The sequence below is a fragment of the Armigeres subalbatus genome, chromosome 2 (genome assembly GCF_024139115.2).
Source record: "Armigeres subalbatus isolate Guangzhou_Male chromosome 2, GZ_Asu_2, whole genome shotgun sequence".
Taxonomy (NCBI): Eukaryota; Metazoa; Arthropoda; class Insecta; order Diptera; family Culicidae; genus Armigeres; species Armigeres subalbatus.
Genome location: NC_085140.1, coordinates 77,186,663 through 77,214,641, shown reverse-complemented (window position 1 = coordinate 77,214,641; position 27,979 = coordinate 77,186,663). Strand labels below are relative to the sequence as shown.

The window sequence follows — 27,979 nt, the reverse complement described above, 5'->3', positions numbered from 1 at the left end:
ATAAACTCACCCGACCAAACTTTGACTGGCAGACACAGGTAGGTGACAGTCATTACCGCGACATCAAGGTGTACGGTGATCAACTCGCCTGCCCGTGTAGTGCCTATTCGCTCTGAAAGTTGTTTCTCGAGTATTGCCGATCATCGTCGCCAATAACCGTGGAGAAGGCCGATAGCAAACTATTGTAGTAGCTTCCACACATTGGTTATTTCCCGCGCGATACCGTTGAAGTCACTGGAATCGTTTTCGCTCGGTGAATCATCAATGTTTTGACTGCAATTGTGTTAAAGTGAGAATTGCTAGTGCGGTTTTAGATTTGGTGAACGATACAATTGCATCCCAAGAAGAGAATAGATTATAATCTAATTAATCTGAAAGTATAAGCTGTTAACGTCAAAAAATATTTTTAATTCGTAAAAATCAGTGCCTGGCTGAAACATCTATGTGATTACTAGAAGACCTCAACCCCTCCGAAAAGGTTACACCTACCGACGCAATTTGGAACCGGATTGTAAAAACAGGTACAGGTGCTTAGAACATAGGATGTATTAACGTAATGAGTTAATCCGATGTATGCAAGTAACGAGTTAATTAATGTCATGGATTTGTAAAAGTAAGATAGTGCAAGCAACTCTTGGTACATGAAATCATGAATTCTTCTTCGCAAAAAATGAATATTGGGCAAATAATTCCGCATCACATGAGTTCCGTTGAGTCGTAAGTTGCCTATCAAATCGGGATTGTCGAAGGATGATTTATGATGCTCTTTGGGAGGTGCCGTTTGACGTAGGGTTGTCACGAATGATGATAAGCCACACTGGTAGATAACATTGTTCAAAGTTTCATTGATCACTAATCATCTTGGCTAGCCACGTGCGTACGGTCGTAAACAATAAGGATTGTAACTGATTGTCGACCAATTGCTGAAATGGCTGACTCTAACGCAGAAAAGAGGTTGCACGCAAATTTTCAACGATAAATCATTTTCTAAAAACGAGTAATCGAGCTGTGTCGATGGAATAATTGTCATTAACTATGGACATTTCATTACCGTGGGAAATTTTTCAATTAAGATTTCATTGTCTTTTATCGGTAAATGACACAAATTTCACAGAAAAAAAGTAAAACATAGGAGATAGTAATATCAGAGTCGAAAAATATCGGAAGCTCGTGATAGATGTGAAAACGTTCAGAATATGATAAGTGGTCGCAGAGTCATGAATTAAAATCGCCGTTATTGTGTCAAAAGTTTATGAACTTTTAGGATGCATCCACTTTGATATTGGCGTAGTGACTACCATACCAACCCAAACAAAGCCAAAAGATGTCAATTGACTTCATAGGCTGTGAATAAAATTGTCGTTCACCCATACTGCCGTTAACCGCAAGACAGTCCGATCTATATATGGAAGCAATATACTGATGGGACTAACTAGCGGTTAGCGGCTGGCTTACTTTTGGTTATTACACCAAGTATTCAGAAGTAACAATATTTGTGCACAATCTCTCATTTGAGCCATAAAAAGTCTCGAGCGAAATGGACTTTATGTTCGGTAATTTTTCCTAATCTAGACGACAACGACGAATACTGCTTCAAATGAAAATCGTAAGCTGTTATTTGGTAACTAATGCTCCAAATATTACCCAAATGTGTTTTACTAAACTGATGAAGGGCGACCAATTCGAGGAAAACAGTGTGTGAGAGGCTGCTTGATAAACCTACACGGAAGAAATAAACTACCCAATAGTGAGTTTAATTCACCCAACCTCGAACATCCGTACGGGAAGCCAAAATTGAGTAAGTAGGGTCGAAGTAGTTTGCCTTTACTCCCATGTTAAAAAAGTACCCAACGGAAAATTTATTTACCTCATTACCTCAGGTAATAAAACTCAAAATTGGCTTCCCGTATTGAACTGGCGTCGTTGGATTGTTTGGCTCTTTTGTTTTTGACAACAAAAGAAAGAGTGGATGAAAGAGAAGAGAAAAAATAACTCAAAAGTAAGTTTAAAAATACTCAATTTTGGGTACTTTTTTTCTTCCGTGTATCGTACATGCGTAATGCATAATAATTATGCACTCCTCGGTACATCCCTGATCTTCACGCATCAAAGCAGGCGTTGCTTTGAACGATTAAGGGTCTGTCTCATTTGGAGAATTAAACTTAAAAGTGACAGTTCGAAAATTAGCAAATAACCCGGTCATAAGAATGGCTGACATCGACATCGATGCAAAATGATTCTATATCTGTCAAAAGTAATCTTGCTGTTCCAGCAGGGTTATTCGATAATTATTGAAGTGTCACTTTTAAGTTTAATTTCAGTTTAATTGTCCAAATGAGACAGACCCTAAGGCTTTGGTCCGATTCGTGAATTAAAATCGAATTAAACTTAAAAGTGACAGTATGAAAATTTTCAAATAACCCTGCTCGCAGAGCAAGATTACTTTTGACAGATATTGAATCATTTTTGATAGATGTTTTGTTGGTCTTGCTGGGTAGCACCAGCCATTCTTATGAGCGGGGGATTTCATAATTTCCGAACTGTCACTTTTGAGTTTAATTTTATTCTAATTCGCGAATCGGACCAAAGCCTAAGAGTCATCTTATTTGGTGTTCGAACTGCCGGGTGAGCAGGTTGTGTGCTGGGCGGCAGTGCGTGCTCAATACGGATTTCACAAATGGCGATCCTACATTTTAGTTTTTAAATTAGAAGTTTTCTCTGTTCTCGCTATATTGCTGTTACTGTCGCCCATCACACACAAGTGCCGTTGCAGTTAAATTAGTTACTAGGCAAAGGAAAACTACAGGTAGGTTTACGTTTTCAAAAACTGATGCGCAATGATACGGAGCCACTGGTGCTGGTTTCTCGCAGTTGGAGAAAACCCGAGCGATCCAGGACTACTGTTTTTGATTTGGTACGGAGCCACTTGTGCTGGTTTCTCATTGTTGGAGAAAACCCGAGCGACCCAGGGCTACTGTTTTGGTTTGCACGGGGGAGTTTTCCGGGAGCAAGATTGCTCACTGGTTCGATCCGGCAAAAGGTACGGCGCCACTGATTTTGGTTTCTCACAGTTGGAGAAACTCCGAGCGAGCCAGGGCTACTGTTTTTGATTTGGTACGGAGCCACTTGTGCTGGTTTCTCATTGTTGGAGAAAACCCGAGCGAGCCAGGGCTACTGTTTTTGATTTGCACGATTCGATCCGGCAAAAGGTACGGAGCCACTGGTGCTGGTTTCTCACAGTTGGAAAAACCCGAGCGAGCCAGGGCTTCTGTTTTTGATTTGCACGGGGGCGTTTCCGGAAGAAAGTTTGCTCACTGGATCGATCCGAAAATCTAGCAAACCATGCGCCTCATAAACGATTGTATTAAGGATTTCCAGCAATTCCATGGAAACCAAAGAGGGGGAGAATACCGTACACATACTTACTAGCTGGCTGTCAATTTTACTTTCCCCACCCCGCATAACGTGACAGCTTAGATCACTGTCTTGAGACGAGATTTGGTGTTGTTTCACCGATTTTGAATATTTTTTCTGTTTTATTTAATTTTTAACTTTCTCCGGAGAAGTAGAGGGATGTGAGAGGCTACTTGATAAACCTATCGTACATGCGTAATGCATAGTAATTATGCACTCCTCGATACATCCCTGATCTTCGCGCATCAAAGCCAGAGATGCCAGATTTGAAGACATGTCTTCAATTTGAAGACATTTGAATCTCTGTGAAGACATTTATTTTGTGAAGACATTTTGAAGACTTTTCATAATATTTGAAGACTTATCTACTTATTTGAAGATATTTGAAGACAATCAATAAGCCAGCGAATATAAAATTCAATGTTATTGCTTACTTATAAATTCTGCGACTCTGATATGCAAATCATAGAAATGTTACAAAAGTTATACTAGTTTTTGTCCCGGGATTAAAATCTCAAACATAAAAATACATTTACACAGATTTACACTAGCCGGTTGATTACTGCAACGCATTTTAAACGTCACAGGCACTTAACTTTGAGTAGTGTGCTATTGAGGAAACTCTTGAAGGCAGAAATTGGTTCAGCGGTGGCGGCGTTTTTAACGTGTCGTTAAAAAGGTAATTCGATCATTACTTCGGAACGCAATGACCGATCTAATTTATTGCAAGCGGCAAAGATAGACTGAATTCTTCTTTCACTTGATTTAATCTATTCAACGGTTGAGCTAGATCCAATTTTTTTTTAGATTTCTTCTGAATTCATGTGATCTATTCGACATTTCCATATGACATTCCTCTGAATATCCATAGAGAATGGGGGTCTCCAGTAGCCTTGCGAGCAAAGGCGTAGGATTGCCAATCCGGAGATGGCGAGTTCGCTTTTCGATCTGGTCTAGGATATTTTCGGGTTGGAAACATTCTCGACTGGCCAAGTTCCAGTTGGAATGTAGAGCCATTGCAGAAGACCCATAGCGAATGGGAACAGATTTCGTGAAACTCTTTTGATTTCCTGTGCATTTTTAAAAGAATTTTCAGTGAGAACAGTGTATAAAATGAGGATGATTTATGATGAAAATTATGAAGAACTTAAGGAACTTAACTAAAGAGAATAGAAATTGAAAATTCAGTACAATCGTGGACATTTATAAGAATTTCTGTATGGAGAAATAAAGAAAATCCTCCAAAATTTGACCGGGGGATTCTTCCTAATTTCATCAAGTTTTTTTCCTAAGTTCATGCGAGAAAATCTTCTGAATTCCCAAAATTTTAATTTTCACAAAAAAAAGTGCTCCAATTAATTTCTAAGGAAAATCCTTAAGAATGTCGAAATTGTCGGAATTGAAATTGTTCTTGAATGAATATTTCTCAGAATTTCCACGGTAAATTTTTACAATCCTCTTAAAAGAAATTTAAAAAAATCCACAAAAAATCCGGTGGAATTTTAATTAAAGACTCAGTAGAAAATTCAGAGGAAACTTGTTACACACTGTAGTTAAATTCTTCCTTGGATTTCTATGGTAATTCTTCTAGAAATATCTTTAAACTTTCAAGGATTTTCTCTAAGGGGCTGTCTCATTTGAAGAATTAAACTGATATTAAACTTAAACTAACATTTCAATAATTGAGCTTGAGCTTGAGCTTGATTGACTGCTCGTAGTTGCTACTCCATTATGACCAGATCAGTTGTTCTTGCACAGGGAACCAACAGATGTTTACAATGATATGGAAATGCTAATATCATCTTCCAAACTTGGACGTACATGTTCATGATAGCATTAGAGGCGAAAGTATAGAATTGATAGTTCCGTTAGGATACGGCAGGCATGAAGAATGTTTTTATAGAAGTCGATTTGAAAGCGAGCGGAGGGCAATATTTGTGATGGCACATATCGCACGACCTTCCTTCTGCCAAACTCCCGTATAAATGGGGAGGGAAGAATATCAGTGTGTAAGCTGATATATCTTCACTGGCAAAAGGAAGGTGGTTTGACTTGCTCATATGCCATCGCGTGCGGAAGGATTTGCTATCGACGAGTACTGTCTCCAAATTCCTAATATGACATCAGTATTTAGTCGAATAGGATTTTTATTGCACAGTTCTGTTTTCTCATTGCGTCCGTCTCGTCGCAACCAACTTGGCTGCCTCGGGGAGAACAAAGCAGAGAAAGGCACTGCTGCTGTACCGTCGACCAATAACAGCTGAGTTGATGGATGCCCCCACCATACCAAGGGTAGTACACTAAATTAATGATTTCGTGTGTGTTACTTCTACGTGAAGTTAAACGATTTACAATGATATGGAAATGCTAATATCATCTTCCAAACTTGGACGTACATGTTCATGATAGCATTAGAGGCGAAAGTATAGAATTCCGTTAGGATACGGCAGGCATGAAGAATGTTTTTATAGAAGTCGATTTGAAAGCGAGCGGAGAACTGTGCAATAAAAATCCTATTCGACTAAATACTGATGTCATATTAGAAATTTGGAGACAGTACTCGTCGATAGCAAATCCTTCCGCACGCGATGGCATATGAGCAAGTCAAACCACCTTCCTTTTGCCAGTGGAGATATATCAGCTTCCACACTGATATTCTTCGTTCCCCTTTATACGGGAGCTTGGCAGAAGGAAGGTCGTGCGATATGTGCCATCACAAATATTGCCCTCCGCTCGCTTTCAAATCGACTTCTATAAAAACATTCTTCATGCCTGCCGTATCCTAACGGAACTATCAATTCTATACTTTCGCCTCTAATGCTATCATGAACATGTACGTCCAAGTTTGGAAGATGATATTAGCATTTCCATATCATTGTAAATCGTTTAACTTCACGTAGAAGTAACACACACGAAATCATTAATTTAGTGCAACAGATGTTTGCTTGGGACTAGCACACATCTTCAATGTACAAGTACTGGTGATCTCATTTGTTAGGTCATACTGGCGCCTGCCACGTCAGAATGCAAGTCAATGTAGGGAAAGGGGAGGAAATGATGATGCAATCACTCGCCCACTGCAAGCCGAATATACCTCTGCACTTGCCACGAGTTCATGCGGAATTTGTTGGAATTTCTGGGTTAGGTTGGAGAGGCAGAGGTCCGTCTTGGTTAACGAGCTGCCAATGTGATAGATAGGAGAAGGTAACTGATGGAATTTCTAATTGGATGTAGGAAACGAGCTCTATAGTTCATTTCCAATTCTAGCAGATTACTGATAGAATACTCAAGTTGAAGATATAGGAATAGTAATGGAAACGGTATGGAAGTCCATTTCCAGTTCTAGCGATTGCTAGAACATGAGAAATAAAGAGAAAGATACAAAGTAGGAGAATGGAACGGACCTGGGATTGAACCCACGACCTCCTGCGTATGAGGCAGAAGCAGTAGCCATATGACTACCAAGCCCGCTTCATAAACTAACATTTCAATAATTATCGAATAACCCTGCTAGCAGAGCAATATTGCTTCTGACAGAAATCTAAAAAAAAATTCATCGATGTCCTATTGGAATTGTTGGGTAGCACCAGCCATTCTCATAACCGGGTGATTTTTTTTTTCGAACTGTCACTTTTAATTTTAATTCTCCAAATAAAACAGAATCCTCTATGAATTTAAAAAAAATCGTTCTGGATTTTTTTTAAATACCTCCTGAATTTCCTCCAGGAATTTGTCCGGAAGTTTCAAGGTTTTTTTTCGAAAAATCATCCAAGAATTCCTTAAGAATTTCCTCCAGGCTCTTCTCCGTAAGTTCGTCCAGAGATTCCTGCGAAACTTCATCCAAGAATTCCTTCGGAAGTTCAGCCAAAAGTTCCTCCAGAAATTCCTCTGGTAGTTCCTTAACGAATTTCTCCAGACGTTCTTCCAGGAATTCTTCCGAACGTTCCTCAATAAATTTCTTTGGAAGATTCTCCAAGAATATTGCCGAAAGTTTCTCCAAGAATGACTCTTGAAGTATACTCTGGAATTTCTCTGTTATTTCCTCCTGCATTTCATTCGGAAGTTTCTGCAGCAATACCTGAGGAAGTTCCATGCTCTTAAGTATTCATCCAGTTCTTAAGAACTTCCTCCAGGATTTTCTCCGGAAGTTTCTTCAGATTTTTTTTCAGAAATTTCACAGAAAATTCATTCAGTAATCACTTAGGAATATCATACAGGATTTCACCAGGAAAATCTTTTAGGAATTTCTCCAGTTAATACCTCCGGAACTCATCCTGATGTTTGGATAGGAATTTCTTCTTAAGTTTATCTAGGATTTCCTGAAGTTCCTCTGTAAGTTCCGTCAGAAATTTATCCGGATGTTACTACAGAAAATCCTTTGGAATTCTTCCGAAAAAAATACTCCAGGAGTCTTCCAGAAGGTCCTTCAGAAATTCCTCCAAAAGTTCCATTAGGAATTTATCCAAAAGTTTCATCAAAAAATCCTTTAGAAGTTTGTTCAAGTATTTCAAGGTAAATAAAATAAGTTCGGAAGTATTCCACGTGGAAATTCAGTTAAAAAATTCGATGGAAGCATGTTTTCTTAAATTCAAACAATTTGAATGTTAAAAAGCTTTCCACATCTATAAAAAAAGATGATTAAATTTATAAATTTACTGGATTTTAAAATTTCACGCTGATAATCATAATTTTAATATTGAAGACATTTGAAGACATTTTTACTCGACTGTGAAGACATTTAAAAAAATCATCTGGCATCCCTGATCAAAGCAGGCGTTGCTTTGAACGATAAAGAGTCATCTTCTTTGGTGTTCGAACTGCCGGGTGAGCAGGTTGTGTGCTGGGCGACAGTGCGTGCTCAATACGGATTTCACACAGTGCATTCAAGGAACTATGCTCTGGATTCATGGGAAACCAGAAATCGGATAATCATCGTTTGATTATAAAACAGCTTCTGAACGATCTACTTCCTTCCTCTACATTCTTATCTGAACTTTTTTCCCGTTAATCTTGGAGATGTCAGTGATGAACATAGAAAAAGATCCATTGGAAACACACAACCGAAAATTGTGCAGCAAAACATTTTAAGAAACGTGAGTCGTACACCGCAAAAAGTTTGAAAAAGTCAACGACGTGTAAAATTCTAGGAAATTTTAACAAACGAATTGACATTCGATATTCTATTAAATTTGACTGAGTTTTACAAGCAAGCAGAGTTAAAATTTATGTCGATTTAAAAGAATAGTAAGAAATTAACCATGCAAAAGTGAAATTTCTGAAAAAAAAAGCTTATGTCATGAATGTATATTGCATCCATACTTTTGATTTGAAAATTGCCTTCAAAACGCTACTATGTCAACATCAACCATCAATACAAGCGTGAAGGTCGACGATGCACAGAAGAGTAACTAGAACAAATTCGTGGACAAAACCCAAAATTTTTTTTCAACGTTTATACATTCTTATATTTTTTTTAGATACTTTAAAACATTCTGCATACTATGGCTGTTTCAGAAGTGACCCAAAACTTTGTAAAAAAATATAATTAGGGCTCAAAAATGAGGTATTGAATTGGATTTTATCTACTTTATTTGTAGAGTATTTGGAAAATCTGATTTATGCACAACATAAATGTTATCAACAAGCTATTATTAGTACACAATGAGTAGATTATAGTTGTATGTCTCCATTTAGTTCATGTTTATGGTCAAATTACAAATTTCATGTTTCAGGTGATGACCACTTAGAAACCACTATTTTTTCTATTTTTTATGTTTTTCTTCAGAGGAAAAGTTAATCTATACGGCAAGATCCGGCAAAGATAAATCACTTGGGTGTAACTTCAAGATATGGACTAAGCATTCCACGTTAAAACCCGTCCGCAAACATCCGCAAATTAGATTCTGAGCTATTTGAATAAAATGCGATTTTTCATCATTTTAAAACAAAATTTCAACATATGTTCATAAATTACCACATGTAATGAATCCAGCAAGAAAATGTAAAAAGCATGCTATTTAGCATGCATTTTGTCAAGACATAAATAGAATAATGGGTCTCCCATGAGGCGCATTGATAACTTTTTGAAAATATTATATTGAAATCGCTTATCTATAAATTCTACATAGTAGAGAAATCTGTTACAACCTAGATTTAGGATGAACCCGTTTTCATTGAAGTATCATAATTTATGAACGGTGCCTTATTATAATAGTTTCGTCATGGCTAGCTATGATATTTTGTGCGCTTCGACTCAACAGCCACGACATTAGCCTAATTTTGTTATCAAGGTTTGAATATGAATTCAGTCTTATCCTTTACATCTTATAGAAGATCAACAGATATGGTAAAAGTGTTCAGATATCCTACGTCATCCATAATGTCCTTAGTTCAGAGCTTGCGATTTACAACCACGGCACTAGCTTTATTTCTTGACTAAAAATTTGAATATGTATTCAATCATACATTATTATATTCATTACATCACCTTGTAGATCAACAAACAATGTGATGTAATTTTGGGATATTCTGGGTCATCTAAACTGTTCTTGAGTTCAGAACTTGCGGAACTTTTTTTGTTACATATATTTTATTTATATTCACAGCATCTCCTGGACCAACCAACCAACCTGGATGAACCAAGACCAACTATCATTGTAAAATAGTTATGGGATATTTTGAATCAACCAAACTGTCCTTGTTTTCAGGACATGAGTTCTACAGCTGCCAGAGTAACCTTTTCTGTCACACTCATTACATCTCTCAGAAGACCAACAAATACAGAAAGACAGCTCTTTCCCGATGTCTATTGACCTTCAAGGTGAATAAAGGAAGTTTGAACGAAATCAACTTCCTAGCAGCTGTACATCTAAGGTCCTGAACTCAAGCATAGTTTGGATACCCTAGGGCGTACAAGGGATATTAAAAAAGTGGACTGTTTACCGCGGTAGCTCTATAGCTACGTTTGAATGATAATTTTATTTTGGAACAATACAGATCGCTGCTAATGTACTGAATATTTTCTGTTTCCGAACTTTGCTATGTTCAGGACGTTCTAGGTTGTTGTAAGGCTTCAAACGCCCATAACTGATATTATTCTCTGATAGGGGAGTTAAGGAGAAAAGAGTGTTCGAGCAGAAAACAGTGTTTACTTTTGTGCATGCGAATTTATACAACCATTTTTCTTTTGGGATCTTGGGCATGGGTTAAAATAAGTTAGATGTTTTTTTCCTATGTAAATGTTAGAAAATCCATTTAAGGATAGAGCTTTAACTACGGGTTTCTTGCTACTTTGTGAAATATAGCCATTTTAGAATCGTTCACGTAGCGGAAGCAAGAGATTTTACATAAAACGCGAGGTTTTATGTGAAAACATATGTATTTTGAGATTTTTATCTGGTTTACACTGTTAGGTGGATAGATTTAGCCAAAAAATTGCATTTTCCTGCATAATTGGCAATTATTACTTCGTCCTAGGAATATCAGGCCCAAATAACCGCAAAAAATAGTTTTGGCCAAGAATTGGCTTATTTACTCCTATGTGCGATGGAAGGAAGAAAGGTACAACAACGATTTAAGACACACCCAATATTTTTCAGGAATTACATTAATGAACAGCAGTATTTCAAGAGCATCATTCTACTCTCAGATTTTAAACAGCATGCATTGAGTTCATCCTTATTTTTGGGATTTTTACAAATCTTAATTTTAATAAAGCTCAGCATGCAAGATTGATTCTGGGATTAATCATAGAGATTTAATCTCTGCGTTTGTGTACCAGTCAATCTAAGTGCTTCTCAACCTTTAATCTCTAGATAACATTTGATAACGCCAGATCAACAATACAGAAGTTGCATTCGCTTGTTCTAATCAATATTCCAATAATAATTTTAAAAAGGCTGCGTTGAATTTGGTTATAGATCTACAGGAATTTACCAATTTAAGGTTTCATCTTCCAACGTTTAAACAGGTATCACCATTTATGTGGACCCAACAATACATTGGAAAAGACAGATTCAACAGATCGATAAAGAAAATTTTGATATCGATGAACTTAAACTGATCCCACGAAGGATTCAACCAATAGTTAAACCAGCTTTTCTTTTTATGGCAGTACCAGTCTTCAAAAAATCCCACTCTAGAAGATGCTGGGATTTAAAAAATGAGATCGAAACTACTCTTACTCCCGCATTTGATCCTAATCCTGGCAAGCATTGATTTTCTATAAATCACAAGGGGTGATTGAATCCTGGGATTCAATCCTTGTCATCTGGCCTTATCTGTGGGAAATCTAGTCTTCAGAGTGATTTGACAATCATTGTTGTTCTACTTATGACCTTATCTAAAAGATAGTTTGATAGTTTTCTCCCACTTCGTCTAATATCCATTATTTTGAATTATTTTTTCCCTTTAAAAATAAGGAAAAGCGCATGCACTTGCTCCCAAATATTTAAGGTATTAGCCCTGGTCTGATACTTACAATGTTACAACCCATTTTGTGCTGTACAACTTTTAGACCAAATTCGACGGCTTTTGGTTTGAGCTTTATACAGAAGAATCATTAATCTCCAGCCAGTCAAAAACTAGCCCTCAAGCGAATGCGGTTCTCAAAACAGCAATGTCGTGGAACAGTTTGGCTACATCTTCCTGCACCAAAAAAAACAACTGGAAACATCAACATGTGTCGTATTTCTCATTGCTATTCTTCGTGATTTCATAATATCAAATAAATTGAATTTAATAAGAAACCTAAAAATGTATATTCTATTTCATATATTCTGTGTTCTTTAATACTCAGGTTGCCAGTCTGGTTTACTGGAGCGTTTACTATTATTGAAACGAATGAAAGACTTTCTAGACATTTTGGTATGTACTTCAAGTCGGTTTGGCTTTAACCGAAGACCACTTTATCAAGAAGACTGGCAGCTCTGGCATTTCCCCATACAAGCGGCCAACGTCATTGCCGGCAGAGCCTCTGCTGAGTTGAAGTGGTAGCTTGTTATCTGTGTGGTAGTGATCTCAGCTATCTGAAGTCAATGAGTCTAATAAAGGTGCGGATGAAGTCGATGTCTGCTTGTGTTAGTAAACTGTCAACAAATAGCCTTAATGGGAAACTTTGTGACGTCATAACCCTCGAGTTTTCTACGAAACTGGTAACTCAGGATACAAGAAATCATCATTTGGTTCCTACAGCATCAACTTATCTATTTTTGAGACATGGTCTAGCTAATCCGGAATGCCGGTATCCAGGTAATCCAAATCGTTTCTATGTGGCATGAATAGATAGAGGACGAATTTCTGAATGCATAGCAACAAGGGCCTTTTTTTCCTCCAGGGCCAACTTCCAGGAAATTTTCCGGGAATACCTCCATAAATTCAATAGCGAAATCCTCTAGGATTTCATTCTGGAATTCTTTTCGCAATTACCTCAGAATATCCTTCAAAAATTCCTCTAGAAATTTCTTTAAGAATTTCTCCCGGAATTCGTTCAAGTATTTCTCCGAGAATTCTTGCAAGTATTTTTCCTGGAATTCCTTCAGATACTTCTCCAGGAATTCCTGCAGGAATTTCTCCGGGAATTTATCCGCGGAATTCTCCTAGAATTATTTCCGGAATTCACTCGGAATATACTACAGAATTTCATTTGGCTATTAATTTCAGAGTTCCTCCAGGACATCTTCCAAGAGTTCTTCCAGGATTTTTTCAGAACAAACCCCCGGGAATTCATCCGGTAATTTCTTCAGCAATTCATCTGGGAATACTTTCAAGATTTCATCTGGGAATTTCTGCATTAATTCCTCCTGGTATTTTTCCGGGAATTCCTTCAGATATTTCTCCGGAAATTCCTTTAGGAACTTCTCCAAGATATATTTCAGGACTGTGGGAATTCCTCCGGAAGTGCTTGTGGGAGTTCCTCCGGGAGCTCCTCCAGGAGTTTTTCCTAGAGTTCTTCCGGGAATCCCTCCAGGAACTTCACAGGGAATTCCTGGAGGATATTTGGCAGGAATTTCACGTGAAATGGGATATCGGAAGTTCAAGAAATTCAACTCCGGGTATTTCACCTAATGTTCCTCTGAAAATTCCTCCGGGAGTTCCACTAGTAGTTCCTTCGGGAATTCATTCAGGCTTTCTTTAGCAATTTATCTACAAATTCCTCCAGAAGTACATAGGAAAACTTCTCTGGGAGTTCCTTCCGGAATTCCTCTTGGAGGTCCTCTAAGAATTCTTCCAGGAGTTCCTCCCGGAATTCTACCAGAAGTTTCTCTTGAAATTCTTGCGGAAGGTCATTTGGAAGTTCATCCAGGAATTCCTCTTTCTGTAGTTCTTCAAGAAATTCCTCCAGATGCTCCACCGGCAGTTCCCCCGAGATTTCGTCTGATGATTCTCCGGGAATTCCTCCAGAAATTCTCCCGGGAGTTCCTCCGGAAATTACTCTGGGAGTTCCTCCTCAGAGGAACACCCGAAGGTTCTGCCGGTGAAACTCCCGGAAGAATTCTCGTAGAAACTGCTGGTAGATCTCCCGGAGGAATCCCTGAAGGAACTGCCGGAGGGGCTCCCGTAAGAACTCCCGGAGGAATTTCAGGAAGAACTCCTAGAAGAAGGACCTCCCGGAGGAACTCCCAGACAAACTATCGGAAGAACTTCGGGAGGAATTTTCAGACAAATTTCTGAAGAAAGCCTAAATGATTTCATGAAAAAAGCCTGAATGATTTCCTGGAACTCCCGGAGAAATTCCCGGGGAAACTTCCGGAAGAATTTCTGAAGAGATTCCCGGTAGAATTTTCAAAGGAACCCTCTTGAGAAACTGGCAGTGAAACTACCAGAAGAATTCGCGGAAAAAATCTTGGAGAATTCATCTTATAGACAAATCTTGTCTAGCTGAAACATTTGTAGGGGTATCCCTAGTAGCACAGTTCAGTACGATTTGGTTGCAGCAACTCCAATGTGACTTAATTTGGTCGCATATGAGTCACATTGACTGATGTGTGACAAGTGTGCTACTCGGGATGTGGCTGGACCATCATCATCATCAGAGGACCTCCCGGAGAATTCACTGAAGAGCACCCAGAGAAACTCTCGGAGGAGCTTCTGGTGAAATTTCTACATAAATTCCTGAAGAAGCCTAAATGAATTCCAATTCTGGAGAAATAGGAACTGCCGATAGAGCTACCGGAATTATTCTAGGAGGAACTCCTGGAGGAACTCTTGGAGGAACTGCCGGTGGAATTCCTGGAAGAATTCCCGGAGGAATTTTCGGCGAAAATGGGGAGATGGGAGATCAGCGGAAATCTTAAAGTTTCCACCGGAGTTCTTTCAGGAAATTCTCAGGAATGATTACTGGCAATTCGTCGAAATTTCCACTTAATATTCTTAGGAATTCCACAGTGCAACTTTTTCAGAAATTTGTATGAGAAACAACACGAAATTATCTGAATAATTCTCTGCAGAACTTGTAAAGGAGTTCGTGGAGGATTTCTTGTGATATAATGGTGAAATTTCTGAAGACATTACCGAAGAAGTTGCTGGAGGATTTTGTAATAAACTAGGTGAACCTGTCCTATCTTGCTCGGGTGTCATTTTCGATCTGTCAATCATTTAGTTGATTGCAGCGTCGCACTCTAGATCGATTTCAGTTCGAGCTTGATGCCTTTCTTCAGAACTCAGAAAATCGTTGCATTTTGACAATTTTCCAATTTTTCCCGTCAAAATGATCAACTCTTAGCATGCACAAGCTTCGGAGCTTCGGCTTCGGAGTAAAATTTTAACCACGATGGGAAAATAACCATAGAACTGTCAAATTTTAACTAAAAGTTAAAGGAATCGGTGGAATGGTTGGCAGCCTAAGTTCGTTAATAATTTTCTCACTTTATTTGAAAATATCTTACGAGCAATAAATCATGCATTTTAAAACCATTATTGTTGGTAAATAAACGCACAACGCGAACGTTGCATTGTGGGAGTGTATGCGTCACGTTCATTTGCGTTGCGTTTTAGTACAAAACGCTGACTTCAACGCCCAGCGTGACGCGACGCGCAACACTACGCCCATGCATAGCAAACGGAATCGCCAAAATCGGTTGAAAACTGACGAAATTATGGTTACGGGGTAAAAACATTCAGAAGCCCCTTCCCAAGAAGAAAGCAGAAATGCAGAAATAAAGGTTAAAATAGTTATTCTGCATAGGAACCACTAAAGTGCCTGCATTATACAAGTGGCGCAATACTCCTACCTTTAAGAACCGATTGGAACAAAGGATTTGAGGGCAAACGCGCTGTTCCAATTTTGACACTGCGCTCTTTGTTATTAATCCAGGCTCGTTAGTTTTTGATTAAACACACTTTACATTGGCTTACAACTTGTACTTTGTTGTGCGTATGGTCTGCCACAATTTGCCTCATGTCAAGATTGTGTTTTGATTTTGAAAGTATTCAGTTAGAGTTTCCACCCCGGGACAAGAAATCCCGGGATCTAGGAAAATTCGGGATTTTCCGATATCCGGGATATTATTTTTGAAATCCCGAAGATCATTAGGCCTATTGCCGCCTGGATAGCTAGCCGCACTCAGGGCCCGTAGTTGCAGTTAACATGAACATATGAGCGTGGATATGAAACATATGTTTCTTAAGCCCCAAACGCAATATAACGGAACGGCGACGGAAACGGCAAATTTGACAGAAAATATATGGGCTAACTGTCAAATTTTCCGTTTCCGTCGCCGTTCCGTTGTATTGCGTTTGGGGCTTTATTCTCGTTTTCTATCATTCAATACACTTTCCATAATGGAACGTACAAACGGTCAAGCAGTTTGACCAACATTGAATCCACCTCTTGTTTATTCAAACATCCATCAAGTTTTACCAACAGCGGCACGAACAATCAATTTATTCGACCAACAATATCACACACGAACGACCGAAGCGAACCATCAAAAAATATATGAGGGTTTGTGCAACTTCACTACAAATGCTCAAACATGTTCGGCGAACCTCGACTCCGCCCCCGACTACTCAAACCCTAGGATAGGATGTGCCAATTAGCCATTAAAAATCGTACCGATTTTCTGTCAAAATCGTGCCGGTTGCTGATTGGGTAAAAATGACAATCACTTACTTCGATCGGCGGTATCACATTTTCAAAAGGGCAGTTTGTTGTTAGCTTGGCCGTGTTGCTGGGTAATTAAATTCAATTTTATGACAAAATTCAAATGTTTGTATTTTAATTTTTTGGGTGAAATGAATTCATGCTAGACTGCAAATGATGTATGCATTATTCTCAAGGGTTATGCTTATTTAAAACACTCGATTAGAAGCATTTTTAACCATCTTTTTACCCATTTCACTGTAAAACTCATCTTATTCCATGTTAAAACATTTTTTTGATAGTACGTAACATCTTTTATTACGAATAATGGAAGAAATGAACGAGAAAACATCATTTTTTTACATACATTATTTGGCGGATTTTACCAAAAAAATTTCGGAAGCACTGGCCAACCACCTCGTCGAAGCAACCGACTGAGGAAACAACAAGGCAGTCGCAATTCAATTATCACATCCTATCCTACACGGAAGAAAAAAAGTACCCAAAAATGAGTATTTTTAAACTTACTTTTGAGTTATTTCTTCTCTTCTCTTTCATCCACTCTTTCTTTTGTTGTCAAAAACAAAAGAGCCAAACAATCCAACGACGCCAGTTCAATACGGGAAGCCAATGTTGAGTTTTATTACCTGAGGTCGAAATTGAGTGAATTAAACTTACATTTGGGTAAATAAATTTTCCGTTGGGTACTTTTTTAACATGGGAGTAAAGGCAAACTACTTCGACCCTACACAGAGCGAAAAAAAGTTGTGTTTCTAACATTTTCTAATTTTATTTCAACAATATGGAAAATTTGGTATTTTTGAAAGTTAAAACTTTTGAATCGAATGCTAAATTGATTGATTCGAAAGTTTTTTTTCAATTTAAAATTCTCATTTTCACAGTCAAAACTTTTAGAATAAAATTTGAAAAATTATCAAACGAACTTCAAAATTTCACATTTTTGGCAGCACTGACAAGAAGAAACAATGTATCTGGCAGCCCACGGCTATCTGTCAGTGATAGTTGCAAAATGAATTGATAAAGGAAAATCTTAAGATCACCATTGTAAGTAATTTAAATATATTTCGTAATTTATAAGTATATAATTAGTTAAAACTGTTTTTAGGTCAAAAAAGGAATGTGGCATCGATGTTGTCCGACTGATAAAAAGGAGGTCTCCAGTGTATTGCAGAGGGCAATATTTCGTCCGGACCCTTAACTTTCCGGTTGGTCGAAACACACCAGATGCTGAGAAAAGGAAAAATGTTGCCAAACGCAAGCTACCGTGCGATGTTATGCATATCGGCAACATGCACAACGAATCGCATCCCAGCAACTCCAGCCGCAGCCCGCCGACGGAGATATGGATCAATAAATTGACCGAACAGTATTCCCAGTCAATCTGATCCAGCTGCTCAAGAACACTAGGACACCGAGAAAGAGAACACAGGTCAAGGCGGCGGCTCCGATCCAGTACCATATCAGCGCGGCTAGTACCACCACCACCACTGGTGAAGGATCTGCAGATGCGACCGCTGCCGAACGGAGCGTTCACGCCATCGGTAAAGATACAAAGATGTAACAAAAATAATTTAGAAAAATAAATAAACATGTGGAAATTAGGTATTGTTTGTTGTTTTGAAAGCATGACTGTCAATTCTAATGGATTTTACACGCATTTAGCTTTAAGAAGATAATGTTATTTTGAGAAGTTTTATACACATTTAGTTTTAAGAGGAAAATGTTATTTTGAATAGTAAAATACACATTTTGTTTTGAGAGGAAAATGTTATTTTGAAAAGTCGGCACTTGTCAAAGTTCCTAGCGAAGTCACATTTTTGCAATTGTAGATTTAACAGTCCTAAACTTTCTACTGAAAATCACCAACTAATTTTCTTAATTTTACCAACGTTTCTTTGATTTTTACCAACGATTTTTTTTTGTGTGTACTTACTCAATTTTGGCTTCCCGTACGGATGTTCGAGGTTGGGTGAATTAAACTCACTATTGGGTAGTTTATTTCTTCCGTGTAGCTCAAACCAAAATCAAACCGTTTTAATTTTTTCCAACCGAGCCGCCAACTGTCAAATAGTTGTTCGAACAACTTCACACATGTTCAAACAAAGCAGCAACCGAAGCGTTTTCTGGTGTGTACGTTGCATAACACATCGTCAACAACATTCCATAATATGCAAAAGAGCAGCTACCAACTTCCTGCTCATCTCCCATCTATCGCGAGGTGTCGCACACTTCTTCTTCTTATTGGCATTACATCCCCACACTGGGACAGAGCCGCCTCGCAGCTTAGTGTTCATTAAGCACTTCCACAGTTATTAACTGCGAGGTTTCTAAGCCAGGTTACCATTTTTGCATTCGTATATCATGAAGCTAGCACGATGATACTTTTATGCCCAGGGAAGTCGAGACAATTTCCAAACCGAAAATTGCCTAGACCGGCACCGGGAATCGAACCCAGCCACCCTCAGCATGGTCTTGCTTTGTAGCCGCGCGTCTTACCGCACGGCTAAGGAGGGCCCCATCGCACACTACCTGATGCATATACCAACACTCCTTCTTGATATGCAAGCTTCGCTCATCTATTCGGTCTTCCTAACACTGCGCCAGTCGTCCTGAGCTGAGACGAGACCTGCAAAGAGGAAAATATGTAACTTCAGCTGCTGCCAGTCAACTGCTGTCACGAACTGTCAGGTGCAACCAGCAGCTTTTTGAGTGAAAGTATTGGTATCCCAAATAAAATATTCCACATCATTTTTGTTTTACCAAGACTTTTTTACTTTAACGAGTATTCCAAACCTTCCGTTTAGTTTGTTAATAATCAGTAATAAACCTGTGTTTTGTTCCCGGTATAAAAATCCTTATGAAAATGAATTAACTATTTCGTGAATTGGATACACTTTTATTGTGCTCAGAAGGGTCCACCTGGGGCTTAGGTGAAACAGTCAACACGCTCGTCCGGCTGAACTCAAATTTGGGTCAGTTTAACTTAAAATCGTAAAAACTGGCTCAAGACAAAATTGAGTTAGGGCCATCGAACTCAATTTTGAGTAACGGAAGAAGATATTTTATTTTGAGTTGCTTCAACTCAAATTCACAAAAACTAATATATATAGGATTTTGAGTTTGTCAAATCGAGAAAAACAATCTTGCTCAGTCAAAAAAAGAAATAATTCAGAAACAGAGCGATACATTTATTATCCAATATAAATTAGAATATACAATATATTCAAATACATAAACATTATATACACATACAATAATAAAACCGTTCCTTAAATGGCTGCTGCGCGCTGCTGAAATATCGTTCTAACCGTGGACCTCTGCCCAAACCTCCTTTATACCTTCATATCTGCATTGAACAGCATCTGGGTGTCGTAATTGCGATCACTGATGCTGATAACTGACGTAGTGTATGAGGGCGTCACCAAAGTTCCGAAACTACAATCTTCAAAATACTTAATAAATTTATTCATATGGAAACAAGAAATGCGGGTTACCTTGTCTAAATAGTTATACATACTTCAGTTTCTTTGGATCCAGCTCTGGATTGTCGCTTACTGATTTTAGTTCTGCTACGAAAAAGAGCCAAAATAATATTAAATTTAGTTGAGACTTTATAGGTTATTAAAACTTACATGAAGTTCTATCAGCGACCGTTGGACTTCTTGAAATTTTCACTCTGAACTCATTTTCCAGTTCTGCTTCGATTTATAAAGAATGAGTCAAACTAACTCAAAATAATAATTCTCAGTTACTCAGCGTTTGACGTCTCTGAAGAACTTATTATTTTGAGTTAAAGCGACTCAAAATTGAGTTCAGCCGAACGAGCGTGAAGTAAACAGTTGAAACTCGATGGTCAACTGTGATGAAAAGAAGAACAAGTGTCAAAACAAGAGAAAAGAAGCAGCGTCTTTGCAGGTCTCGTGTCAGGTCCTGAGCTCCTCGTCCCCAAAACAACTCCTGGTCCAATCTATTGCCCGTACCTGAGACGAGACCTGCAAAGACGCTGCTTCTTTTCTCTTGTTTTGACACTTGTTCTTCTTTTCATCACAGTTGACCATCGAGTTTCAACTGTTTACTTGACTGTTTCACCTAAGCCCCAGGTGGACCCTTCTGAGCACAATAAAAGTGTATCCAATTCACGAAATAGTAAATTCATTTTCATAAGGATTTTTATACCGGGAACAAAACACAGGTTTATTACTGATTATTAACAAGCTAAACGGAAAGCTTGGAATACTCGTTAAAGTAAAAAAGTCTTGGTAAAACAAAAATGATGTGGAATATTTTATTTGGGATACCAATACTTTCACTCAAAAAGCTGCTGGTTGCACCTGACAGTTCGTGACAGCAGTTGACTGGCAGCAGCTGAAGTTACATTTTTTCCTCTTTGCAGGTCTCGTCTCAGACCCGTACAAAGGGGTCGTACACTAATTACGTAAGCACTTATGGAGGGAGGGGGGTCTGTCATTTTCTTACGTTCCATATAAATAATTAGTGTGCGGCTGCTTTAAAAAAATCAAATTTCTGTACAATTAAATGATAATTTAGATAACTGTCATCGGAAATCAGTAGCAGATAAGCTGTTCTTCAGTTTGCTGGTCAAAACCAGGGGGGTAATATGCGGTGCATCGCGCCTCCTCTGCATGTAGTATGAAGCAAATGTAAATAAACAATCCCACATTTTTTTCGTTAGTCAGCAGTAGTGTAGGTTAACCAATATCCTACAAGATTCCAGTTCGAAAAATGTTACACTTGCCAAGCGGGGTGGCCCAGGGTGGCCCGCCTTTCCCAAGCGGCGAGGCCCGGATAATACATCTTAGCAGAGTGTATGTAATTAAGAGTGGCGACATGTGCCGCATTTGACAGGTCTCCTGCTCGTTTGGAACGCGATTTTGTATGGGAATGACAGATGAGTTTTGTTCCAATTCTGACAGTGTCGCCACTCTTAATTACATACACTCTGCATCTTAGGTAGGCTTGATTTGTTCGTGGATGACAGGCTTACTCCCCCCCTGGTCAAAACTGGCTGAACTGGTATCAGAAAGTCGGCTCAAGCGGCACGTTCCCCTACAGATGGGAGATTTGTGCCTCGCTTTCATACAGCCTATGTCATCATTTACCTGAAGGGTGTTAGGGGAGTGAGTAGAGGAATAAGGAAAAAGGGAAAAAGAAAATAAGATAATAAAACAAATTCAATTCAATACAAATCCAATTTACATTCAATTTAAAACAAAACAAATTCAATCAATATCTAATGCAAATCCAATACAAATCAAATGAAATCCAATTCCTATGCAAACACAATCCAAATCCAAGCCAAAATTAACCTTAATTCAATTACAATCCAATCCAATTCAAATCGAATCCAAATTCATTCCAAATCCAACCCAAATCCAAGACAAATTCAATCCTAATCCAATCTAATTTCTATCCAAATCCAATATAATTCCTATCCAAATCCAATCCACACCAAATCCAATTCTAAAGCAAATACAATCCAAAACTTATCCATATTTCAACCAATACAAATCAAATTTTAAATACAATCAAAATCCAATCCAAATATAATTCAAATCCCATTCAAATTCAACCTAAATCTAATTCAAATACAATCAAAATCCAATCCGAATCTAATCCAAGAGCAATCCAAATCCAATTTGAATCCAATCCAAAACCATCCAACTCCAATCCAAATCCAAATACAATCCAATCCCAACCCGCATAATTACAAACTGTAAATGGATATTTTCCCGTGCGGTCGACAACAGTATCGTTTACTGTTGACAACTGTAAATGAACAATCTCATATAAAGTTTTAACAGTTTGTGGTACGGTTATTTGGCAAATAACAATATGTTGAATGGGTTGTTAAGTTATGTCACCATAAAAAATCGTCTGTTTTCGCGTGCAAAATTTTCGCTCAACAGTATGATAAAATGTTGACATATAATGCAGGAAATAAAAAACATTTTTGAGACAACATGTTATATGTTGACATTTAGTGATGATGTCGAGCAGTTATAGTTGAATCGATCGAAAAGTATTCGATAACTGCAACGAAAACTGTGAAGCTATATCTTACATCGCAATAATGATTCTGACCATATAACATGTTGTTTTTTATTATGCGGGAATCCAATCCAAATCCAATCTAATCCAAATCCAATCCAATAAAAATTCAATCCAAACCCAATCCAAATCCAATCCAAATACAATCCAAATTCAATCCAAATTCAATCCAAATCCAATCCAAATCCAATCCAAATCTAATAGAAATCCAATCCAAATCCAATCCAAATCCTACCCAAATACAATTGAAATTCAATCTAAATCCAATCTAAATCCAATACGAATCCAATCCAAATCCCATTGAAATCCAAATACAATACAAATCCAATCCAAGTTTAATACAAATCCAACCCAAATTGAAGTCCAATCCAAATCCATTCCAAATCCAATTCAAATTAAATAAAATCCAATCCAAATTCAACGTTCACCCAATTCATACCCAATTCAAAACCAATCTAATTTCAAAACAAACCAAATTCATCAAAATTCTATCAAATTTAACATAAACCTTATCACCATCGAATCCAAATCCGAAGCCATTTCAATCCAATCTAAACTCTATCCAAACTTTATCCAATAGAAATCCAAATCCAATCAAAATTTAATCCAAATCCAATCCAAATTCAATACGAATCCATTCCAATCTCCAAATGCCAATTCTTATTGCGATTCCCATATTCATTCTTCAAATTTAAAAATAAATCAATTCCAATCTCCTGTTACCTTCGAGTTTGCTTCCAGTTTTCCAAACGGTTATACGGTCTCTGAAACACATCTTCAAATCTAGAAACATTTTTTCAATTGAAAGTTCAGTAAACAAAATATTTGAAACCTAATTCCAAAACCGTTATTTTTATCGAATCTTAAAATATCTATTCAAAGTTTTGTTTTTGCTTCAATCAAACATGTTTCATTTCCGTATTCAATTCAAACCTCACCTATTTTATATAATTCTTTTTTCAACTTGTCTTCGCTTTGTTTTTTTTGCTTTTCCGTCGAGTGGCCTAGCGGAGACGCATTTTTATAAACTTTCCATATTTTTTTCTTTGTTTTTTTTTTTTAGCACGATCTCTTTTAGCACTTTTAATTGTCACCCGGCCTACTCCTCTGCCCTTCCGTCAGGGAGCCTATCGGGGAAGCTAGCATTTTTCGGTTATTGTTTCTTTGTGCTATCTCTTTTGCACTTTTTTTGTCACCCGGCCTACTCCTCTGCCCTTCCGTCAGGGAGCCTACCGGAGACGCTAGCTTTAATCATTTTCATTCTTTTTGCTCTTTTTCTTTGTCACCCGGCCTACTCCTCTGCCCTTCCGTCAGGAAGCCTATCTAGGACATTTTCCATTTATTTTTTTTTTTCGCTTTTTGTTTTACATTTTTGTTTTTGTTTTGTTTTCTTGTATTTTCCTTTTTTTGCTTACCGTTACAAAAAACAAACAACCGTCAACAAAAAAACGGTTCAAAATCTACCAGCTACACAGAAAGAAAAACCATAAGTAGAATTAAAAAAACCATGGGTTAAAATAAAAAGTTGCATTGGTTCTTTTTCGTAGAGAGTTGCTTATGCTCAAAATAAAAGTACGCATACTTTTGAAATAACCATATCATAAAAGCTGCATACCATTCTAAAATTAAAAGTTTAAACATCTCAAAACAAAATTGTACAACTGTCAAATTTAAAAGGTTTCCCTGTGGAAAATATACTGGGATATTTTCAATAATGATTTACCCAAAAAGGAACTTCCCACACCCTACCTTTTTCAACTTTTCCTCTGAAATTAAATTAAGTCGGTATGAAGTTTATGAATTTTATTATTTTAATTATTTCTTTATTAAATAGTGCAAGCTCTCATTCGCCAAGGCGGCTGGAAAAATCCATGCATTCGTCGGGGTTCGCAGAGTAGTTCTTTATACAATGCACGATGATGTTTTCGTCGGACACAAATGGGTACCGGAACTACATATTATCTGTAAAAAAAAAAGCAAAAACCTTCCATAAATGCTCTGATATCGAACAGCAAAAGCAGCGCCTAACTTCGGTCGCGGTCTTCGAAGCACCGGAGTTGGGCACTGTTTTTGATGGCTGGAATTAGTACACAGGGGTTCTAATTCCATCTATAGACACTTTTTTATCCTTACTTTTGAAGTATGACTTACCTTCCGATTCCATGATTCCATGTCCCGCTCGGTCGCGAGCCCGGTCGTTTTTTCGGCGTTCTGTATTATAGCGTCGTCCTTGCCTGATGATCAATGCAGTAAATGGGAGCATCTTTGGATACTGGCGGCGTTTCAGGGATATTTCTAAGAACCTCAAATAACCGAATAAGCCAAATAATATGTCTTCCTTGCAGTTCTCACTTTCGAGACAATTTATTAGAATTTTCACTTAACGAAGACGAATTAAATAAGCACAGCACCAGACCTGCAGCTGCAAAAAAAAATCTGGTTTGTTGTTGTTTTACGCGATGCGTGGGAAAAAAAACAACCACGGAAAACACTATGAGAATTTTTCTAAACATGATGGACAAAGCATGTTGATAAAAATATATATATTTTTAAATATACATGCAAGTAAAATAAGCTTTGTTATTATTTTCGACTTATTTTTTATATGTGTTTATTCTAACGTAAGAATTATAAAAATAACTCAATAATTTGTTTGATAACCCAAATACATATATAGTAATTTTTTACCACTTGATAGCCCATAATGCCGTTTTGGGACTTAATTATTTATTTTTCAAATCTCTCATTTTTACCAAAAGGTTTATCGTTAATAGACTTGACAGTTCTACAATTTTTAGTGGGAAAGGAAGAACTTTTAAATTTATAATGAGAACAAGAGAAAATGAACTTTTAAATGAAGAAAATACTTGAACAAAAACCAATTTCATTTTTATTTTTAAAGGAACGAAGCACTTTTTAAGCGGAAAGTGCAAAACTTTCTATGGCACCATATTTGTTTTTTGTGTGTATAAAGTATAATTAGGTTCTGCAGCAAATTCATTCGTGACATCGTACTACATTATCTAATTGTATTATACTATGTAAATTTTATTTTCAAATATCGTACATGTATTCATTTTAATGAATATGACTTTGAAATTCATAAAGAACACAATTGATTTCATTTTTTACTTTTTTTCCACACGATGTACCATAGTGCCCTTTCGAAACCATCTTCTTCTTCTTCTCTGTTTTGTTCAGAACTTTTGTTGACAGATGAACAGTTTTTGATAGTTTAACAGTTTTTGAAATTGAAAAGATGAACTTTTAAAATTACACTCAGGAAAGATAAAAAACACTTTTGAATGAAATGCATAACTTTCTTTTTATGTTATTTCACTTTTATTTTTACGGAAATTTGCAACTTTTTGGATTAAAAGTGCACAATTTTTAAAGGTACAATTTTATTTCTTTCTGTGTACGTCATTGTCGTGACCCAGATGAGGTTTCTAGACTCGTCCGTTCGTCACAACAATACTCAGCAAACTGATTCGCACTTCGTTTTTTTGACACGAGCATTCCGAAATGATTTTGTGGTAGATTGAATCAATATGTCTTAAAACCAAGGTAGCTCGCTACACATTAAAAATAAATACACAACAAAAGAGTATACTATAATAAGAAATTTACTGATTGCTAATATCACAAGGCAGTGAAGTGGATCACTTTTTTCGATATTTTATAGACCTGATCTTATATACTACAGGGGGGTTGTTGGTTGCTGATGAAAACCCGTAGAGGGAGAGAAAGGTCCCCAGACGAGAGACCAAATCTAAAAATGCGTCTTCTTTTGGAGTAGATGCATTCTCATTTATAGCAGATGTTCTGCATATGTATTTCAATAAATACGTTTACGAACCGATGGTTTGGTCCAAAAGAGACAAAAAGTTTCCGTCTAAGAGAAACTTAAAGATAAAAATCAATTTTTATTGAAAGTTTTAATGAATTTTTCTGCACGTATGGTTTGCAATCCAATTTTTGGAACCCGTAGTTCAGTTTAAAATTCATTTTTTCATGAGATTGTAAGAGCGATCATCAACACTGTAAATAATCAGGCGATTATCTGCAGCTGTTAATTTTGTTCTCATCATTTTCCAAAAACGAATTCCTAAAGAAGGATTTTGAAAATGTAGCCTTTTAAGAACGTCAAATTGGCCTAAACTTTCATTTGAAATCAAAGGAACGTTTAAGCAAACCCTGTTCTGATGTAGGCCAAATAATTCTATGCAGAATTTACATTCATCTACCGCTTTCTTATTTATTAGCCACTGTGGAACGGTTTGATAAGTTTCGGAACAGTCGGTTGTTGGCCTGAGGTACCTATCCACCGGAATGGAGCTGCCATCTGCCATCTTCTGAAGAATAGTATTTCTTATTCAGCCGCTGGATGACAGAACCGACGCTTTTGTACAAACATTTGAACACACGTTCGATCAGTCGAGTCAGATTAGTTTAGAGTAGCTCATGAGTTTGATATCCATTTGGTTAATTATCTACGTACCGAAGAGAGGAGCTAGTTGCCTAAAAGCAGATCAGATTGCCCATTACTGTATTTTTCTCGATGAATCGGGGTACTTAGGGCCCATCGCTGGACCGGTTATAACCATTATTCAACTTCAACGCAGTAAAACCGATATCCTTCTTCGTAATCACCATGTTACCCGGTAGACTCGACCTTGAGCCGTTCCTGATCGGAATCTTGATGGCTGCTTTCATCTTCTTGCTAGCCCTCAGGAAGTTAGTACCTCGATCACTATATGTGTATGACAACTGACGTCCCCCCTTTTTCCGATGATAATTCGCAAAACTTTGATGCATGAATCGATGCTATGTGCAACTTGCAAGTGGGTGGTGGAGTGGACAAATAATAACACATTAAGGCTTATTAAATGAAATGTTCCACGTTATTTGTTATCCAAAAATTAAATGTCCATTCGTGAAAATCGGGCGTCGCAAGCATTATTGTACCATATTGATATTGATGTTTACATATCTACATGGGACAGCTATGCTTGCGGCAGCAGAAATGTCCCTTCAACGTAATGTCCTTTTGACTAATGGGTCAAACACAATTGACGCACGCAAACGTATCAATTATGTTTGGCCCATTAATGTCATTCGACGAAACTTGGTTCGACTACACATATTTGGGATTTCCTATATACACGGGACATTTATGCGTAGAACGGCAGTACATGTCCTGACTAAATGGTATAGACTCATCCGAATACCATGCGTCTCCACTAAAATCACAGGAAAAATATTAGAAGTACAGCTTCTGCTTGTGGGTTCTAGCGACTTAGCGCGCGATGCGCTAAGCACTCGGTTTTTATTCTCACCATTCCGCAACGAGATCTATGAATTTCAGGGAAACAATGAACGATTGAAGCTGAA

The 27,979-nt window shown here is 37.6% G+C and overlaps 1 protein-coding gene and 1 long non-coding RNA gene across 3 annotated transcripts in view; one reads left to right on the top strand and one right to left on the bottom strand.

The window, feature by feature from the left end:
- The first annotated feature begins 43 nt into the window (after positions 1-43).
- Positions 44-27,979, top strand: part of LOC134209287 (uncharacterized transporter YutK) — a 42,977-nt gene continuing 15,041 nt past the window's right edge. For both annotated transcript variants that reach the window (XM_062685284.1, XM_062685283.1), the window contains exon 1: positions 44-521. The gene's annotated coding sequence lies outside the window, so the exon portion shown is untranslated. The remainder of the gene's footprint in view (positions 522-27,979) is intronic.
- On the bottom strand, positions 24,374-25,036 carry LOC134209289 (uncharacterized). Its single transcript, XR_009978744.1, has 2 exons — positions 24,737-25,036; positions 24,374-24,547 (listed from the first exon to the last, which is right to left on the bottom strand). It is a non-coding gene; the product is annotated as an uncharacterized LOC134209289 (long non-coding RNA).